The following is a 7,056-nucleotide window of genomic DNA, read 5'->3' as shown; positions in this document are numbered from 1 at the left end:
CACTACCCATCCTTTTGGCCAACCAGTCAAGTTTAAGTTTCTTAGGAGTCCAGAACCTAGAGACATCAATAGTCTCCAAAAGGTTTTTATCTCCAAGACCCTTAAGCTTATCAAAGCCAAAACCCAACACCTTAAGTACCTTGGTAACGAACTAAGTTACAAAAGAGTTGATGAGCAATTAGCCTGCAAGAGTTACCAATCAAACATCAGAAAGTTTGAAGAGAAACTCAAGCATGAAGTCTGCTCTGATCTTCCCACAGCCTTTTGGCATAGGAAAAGGCACGAAGTTGCACTACCTTATGTCAAAGATTTCCATGAAAAGAACATCCCTACCAAAGCTAGACCTATCCAAATGAGTCAAGAACTTATGAATACTTGCAAGGCAGAAATAGAGGATCTTCTTAGAAAAGGAATTATCAGAAATTCTAGGTCACCTTGGTCTTGTCCAGCCTTTTATGTTCAGAAAAACGCTGAGATAGAAAGAGGTGTTCCTCGACTTGTCATCAATTACAAGCCCCTTAACAAAGTCTTAGAATGGATAAGGTACCCTATCCCCAACAAGAGAGACTTAGTTAACAGGCTTAGTAAAGCAGTAGTTTTTAGTAAGTTCGACATGAAGAGTGGTTGAATTTGATGCTCTTTTCTGGGCTTTTGGGAAGGAAATGCCATTCAGGAGGCAAAACTTCCATTGCCAGTGCCAGTGGATCCGTTATATGGGCCAAATGTGGCTCAATATAAGAGATATGCTGCTGGCACCACATTTTTCCACGTCAGCACAATATTTAAAAAATAAAAAATAAAAATAAAAACATTATAACATCTCAAAACCCTAGCAACCTTACCTCTCTCTCAAGTTAAGAAATATAAAGCCACAGTTTCTGCAAACTCTCTCTCTCCAAACATAAATATCGAATTTAACCCCTTTAATTTCTCTTTATATTTTTGAGGCTTCTATAGAGTTATAGTGAGTTATGCTGATTTTGTTTTGTGTGTGTGTGTGTATAAATGGTCATAATACTCCGTTATTCCAAGAGAAGTTTGTGTTTTCGTTAATTGAAGGCCTTAGAGAGATAAGTGTTGCAGTTTGGAACAGCAATACAAAAGACGATTTCATTAGCAGCGGAAAGTAATTACTGTCTCATATTTTTGTTTTTGAATTGATTTTGTGTGCTTTTTAGACCCTTTTGGATCAATTTTGTTAATTGGGTTTTTTTTTTTTTTTTTTTTTTTTTTTTTTTTTTTTTGGGCCCAATTGGGAAAGGTTCTTTCAAAGGGTTACGACGACCGCACTTGATGTCTGTATACTAATAGTGGGGGGTAAGTGCTATAAATTACTAACCCTTTTGAGTGTATAATCTGTTTCTAAAATTATCTATAATATTTTCTCCTCCAAAAATTTTATCTCTTTAATTTTAGTATATTGTGTTTCTTAAGCTATAGACAGATTTTCTTTGTTTCTTATTTTCAATAATAAATCATTTTATTGCAATACCGGTAATTGTTTGAGAAATCTAATATGTTCATATCTCTATAGAATAGAGAATAGTAGAAGCCAATTTTATTACAACTACTTAAATTGAGTTGACTTAATTCCGTACAATTACAAAGTATAGCATGAAAGATAATGGAATTAATTGTTGTAATTTTTATTTTCTTTCCATGTTTTGAATTTCTATGTTTTTATTGTTGATGAGAAATTAAGGCTCAGTTGCACAATATGTGTAAATTCTTCAAAAGGCTATTTTAAATAGTAAGTCAATGTGTCTCTTACATTTGGGTATTAGTTAGAATTATTTTCAAATGATTGTACCAATAAAAATGAATGTGTATAAATTTTGTTTAACTATCCCGTGCATCGCACGGGTTAGCGACTAGTATATATATATATATATATATATCTCCTAATATATTTCCCTATATCAATCAAAAATAATTATTGCAATAAATATCTTATGTTTATTTGATTTGTATATTGAATCTTGCAATATTGATACATTTTCGTATTTTGGTTTATTATTGAATTCTGATTAAAAAAATTTATTTTATTTTTAAAGCCATATGGATAACAAAATGAGATTTTTATTTGGAAAGGAGGATAACAATAGAAATACAAAACTTTTCTAAATTATATTTAAAATTCATTTAATTGATTTAACAGTTTTAGGTTGTAAGAAATGTGATTGTAGTTTAGTTTTAAAAAACACGGATCTTTTTACAGTTAAAAATACAAGGGAGGTCAATATAATTTTTGTAAACATCAATGGCCAACAATGCAATCTTTTCATATATATATATATATATATATATATTGGCATTCATTAACAAAAGTCTTAATAAGCGTGATTTGTGATATCCAACATTAAATACACTTGCATATTAAATGTCTTAACATATTAAATGTATTTTTAAATTAAATTTTCAATATTTATATACTAAATTTATTGCCATATAACAATCCAAAAAAATTATTGCCATAAATATCCAACATTAAATACACTTTCTTTTTAAATGTCTTAACACACTAAATGTATTATTAAATTAAATTTTTAATATATATATATACTAAATTTATTTCCCTATATCAATCAAAAAAATTATTGCAATAAATATCTTATGTTTATTTGATTGGTATATTGACTCTTGCAATATTGTTACATTTTCATATTTTGGTTTATTATTGAATTTTGATTAAAAAAATTTCTATTGTTTTTAAACCCATATGGATAAGAAAAAGAGATTTTTATTTGTAAAAGGAGGATAAATGCAGAAATACAAAAATTTTCTAAATTATATTTAAAATTCATTTAATTGATTTAACAGTTTTAGGTTGCAAGAAATGTGATTGTAGTTTAGTTTTAAAAAACATGGGTCTTTTCACAATTAAAAATACAAGGGAGGTCAATGCAATTTTTGTAAACATCAATGGGCGACGATGAAATTTTTTTATTTTTTATTTTTTATTTTTCGCATGCATTAACAAAAGTCTTTTTTTTTTTTTTTTTTTATACAAGATAGAATTTTCACTTTAGCCTAATCTAAGTGTATATGTGTGTAAAGCTCCCTCCTAGAGACTTAAACCCCCGGCTCTTACCCCTCACACCCCACAAGCATTTGTACTAGTTAAGTGCCCACCTCACCAAAGGTGCACGGTGGCCATTAACAAAAATCTTAATAAGTGTGCTTTGTGATATCCAACATTAAATACACTACAACAAATGTGGACTATGGTGATGAAACCTTTCGTCACAATATGTCCTTATTTCGTCACCGAATACATATGGTGACGAAATGGTGACGAAACAGCATTCGTCACCTAAGCTCCGTCACAAAATGTATTGGTGACGAAAATGTTTCGTCACCAATAAAAAAATGATAGGTGATGAAATTTTTTCGTCACCAATAAAAAATGATAGGTGACGAAAATTTTTCATCACCTAATATTTTCGTCACTAAACCCTATTTTCAGTGACGGAATATTTCGTCACCAAATGTATATTTTTTTTCCAATTTCAATAGATTAGGTGATGAAATTTTGCGTCACCGATTGATTTTTTTTATTTTTTTATTTTTTATTTCAATAGATTAGGTGACGAATTATTTCGTCACCAATTTCTACTTATAGTCAAATATGGCGACGAAAATTATCGTCACCAATTTTTTTTTTTATTAATATTCTTTACATTTACTTTCCATTACTTTAACCTGTTCACTTCTAACCAAATCCATAAATAAAAATAAAAAATAAAAAAGACATCCATTCATTTCTAACCAAATCCATAAATAAATAAATAAATAAATCCATACAATCTCAAAATGCAATAAAGATGTTCACAAAGTAATTACAACCATTTATATACAAATGATGTCTTAGCTTCCAAACTTTATAGAAAATTATTTGAGTTCAAATAGTCCCACAAAAGCTATCTTTTTGCCACCAATCCCATATCTGCACAAGTAAAAAAGGAAAATACATCAATAACAAACTAGATTGCAAACCTATATCCCTGGTAAGATGTAATACCAAAATATATATATATATATATATATTATTAGTAAGACAATGCAAAAAAATGTCCACAAAAAACCCAATAACTAACTAGACAAAATAATCATAATACAACATCATATGAAGCCAAACTATCAAAGAAAGAAGACCCACAACACTCTCATCAAATAAAAACCAAACCCCCATTACAAACCATGGAGAATCATAAAGAATGCAGAAAAATCCCAATTTAAAACAAAACAAATAAAGTGAAATCCAAAACAAAAACCCAACCACCACAACGAATAAAAAATCCAGCCAACACTATTTAAAAAAAAAAAAAAAAAAAAAAAAAAAAACTAGCCATCACAAAAACAAAAAACTCAGCCACCACCATAAACAAAAAAAACAGCCACCGCCATCAACACAAAAACCTAGCCACTGCCATAAACAGAAAAACCAACCACCACCATTAAACAAAAAGGACAGCCACCACCATTAATACAAAAACCCAACCACTACCATAAACAAAAACCCACCACCACCATTAAACAAAAAACACAGCCACCACCATTAACACAAAAACTCAGCCACTACCATAAACAAAAAACCCAACCATCACAATAAACAAAAAACCCACCACCAACATTAAACAAAAAACTCAGCCATCACAATAAACAAAAAACCCACCACCAACATTAAACAAAAAACTCAGCCACTACCATAAACAAAAAACCCACCACCACCATTAAACAAAAAAACACAGTCACCACCATTTACACAAAAACACAGCCACTACCATAAACAAAAAACTCAGCCATCACAAAAAAATTGGTGTGCTTTTGTTTCTATTTCCCTTTTAATTTCAGTGAGTTATGGTTCCTAACTAGAATTGACCATGTTGATGTAATTGAAAACAATATTGCACGGAGTATATCTACATATCAAGTTACAGTTTATGTGTACAACAAATGTCCCTTTCCTATATGGCCTGCAACAGCACCAAATATTGGCTATCCAAAACCCAAAACACAAAACATTTCAAGCATAAGAACAAACAAGCAAACCACATATAGGTAATAGCTAAGCCAAGAAAATGGGTGGATAAACAAGCATATATGAGAAAACCCGAATCACAGACAAGATGAACTGAGCAACAAATCATATATTGGCAGAACTCACGTGTTTTTAATGGACACAACTTCTTCCAATTGCTTCCCCTTGACCCACTTAGAAGCTGAAAATTATGATAGAGAGCAATTAGAACAATCTCTTGCAATAACAAAGGCCACAATGCCATGAAAAAAGGACAATAAGCTAAAGCAGAACACAAACGGCAACTTCCAAAAACTTCACAAATCAGTTAAAGAGACAAATATTTAAAAGCAATTTCTAACTCTAGACCAAGTTTCAGATATTTTCTATGGCCACTTATCCTAAGTAAAACGGAAGTGTGGAAGTATTTAAGGGGCAATCTCAGTGTGAGACCTTGATGATGCAGTTATATAAAATGGTAAAGATTTTGGCATTCTACTACGAGGGCAACTGTGGTTGTTGAACAAAGAAGCCAAACATGTTGCCCCTAAAAGCTAAATAATTTTAAAACACAAATATATATATATATATATATGGTAGCCCACATCAGTACAAGGTGCTCCTCAACATCTTTAGACAAGCAATATCCTTTATACACACCTATGAAAGGATTCCACACCTATAAAGGAAAAGAAACTTTATTTCTGTCTGTTTTTAGTTTTTTATGAATGAATTTGTTAATAATACAATATAGCTCAAAGTTCAATAAGTTTTATTAAAGACATAAATTGAGAGAGATTACATTACATTCTAACACAAAGGCATGCTTGAGCTTGAATGCATAAAGAGCAATAGATGGACTCTAAAACCATCCAATGCAAATTCACCCCAATTCAACCCCTTTGGACAAGAAACCTAGGTTACACACTGCCAATTGAACAATGTAACAAACACATGCAAGAAAGCCTCAGTCTTAAAAACACAATGCCGACAAAATTAAAATAAATAAAAAAAAAAACAATTCTATTTCACTTTCCTAATAAATTTTAGGGAATCCATAGAAACACACTAAATCTATCCAAATAAAAAAGACCCATAAGAGAAAATCCAACTTGGTATGTAAAAACTTGACTAAAAGATTAGACAAACCCACAAAGGAATTAACTTTTAAATGTAAGTTTCATACAAAGACAAAGTCAAAAACTTTAATTTGTGTTATTTTTTCTTGCGCATAACCATGAAACAAAAGGGGAAGACTCTATTACCTTCTCCAATCCCAAAATTTATGTCGTAAAACCAACACCTCCCGAAATCAATATCATGCTAATCCTGAAAGAAGAAAAAAAAGTGATGAGAGAGAGAGGATCGATGACAACGATGAGAGAGAGCTTACCGGTCTTTTTGGGAGGTAGAGAGGCGTGGGTCTATACGTGGGAGGAGAAAGAGAGAGTAACAGTGTTTTGTTTGCACAAATAAAAAATAATGAAAAAAAAAAAAAGAAATCAAAAAAATTTAGAACGCGCCTGAAAATTGGGGCACCGCGCAAAAAGAAATTTAAAAAATTTGAGATGTTATGTTTACCATATTTTTACAATATTTTCACAACAAATCATAATACAAAGATTATTTTTTTGCCTTAACAATAACAACCAAAACCAATAACAACCTACCCCTTAGTTATAAAAATATTGTGAAAATATACAAAACAAAACAACGACAACCACACCTTTTTTTTTTTTTTTTTTTTTTTTTAGTTTTTAATCTAGAATCAATGAGAACCATACACATTTGATAGAGATTAGAGATTAGAGAGAATGGAGTAATATATAGTAATATAAAATGGAGAGCAAACTTACGCTGGCATTAGATTTTCTGAAATAGAAGTTGAATCTTGCATTTTCGAAGAGCTATTTTGTAGGCATTCTTGGAGCTAACCAAAATGAAGAAAGAGACGAAAAAGGAGATAAATATCAGACTATTAGAAAGACAAGAAGAAAGAAGATAGAGAGCTAAAGAGATCATTTTGAATTGACGGT

General features: G+C 30.8%; 1 long non-coding RNA gene across 1 annotated transcript; it reads right to left on the bottom strand.

The window, feature by feature from the left end:
- Positions 1-3,757: 3,757 nt before the first annotated feature.
- Positions 3,758-6,647, bottom strand: LOC126702282 (uncharacterized). Its single transcript, XR_007647703.1, has 3 exons — positions 6,286-6,647; positions 5,168-5,222; positions 3,758-3,946 (listed from the first exon to the last, which is right to left on the bottom strand). It is a non-coding gene; the product is annotated as an uncharacterized LOC126702282 (long non-coding RNA).
- Between the last annotated feature and the right edge of the window lie 409 nt (positions 6,648-7,056).

Source organism: Quercus robur, chromosome 10 (genome assembly GCF_932294415.1).
Source record: "Quercus robur chromosome 10, dhQueRobu3.1, whole genome shotgun sequence".
Classification (NCBI taxonomy): domain Eukaryota; kingdom Viridiplantae; phylum Streptophyta; class Magnoliopsida; order Fagales; family Fagaceae; genus Quercus; species Quercus robur.
The sequence above is the reverse complement of the archived record's forward strand: the minus strand, read 5'-3'. Positions and strand labels throughout refer to the sequence as shown.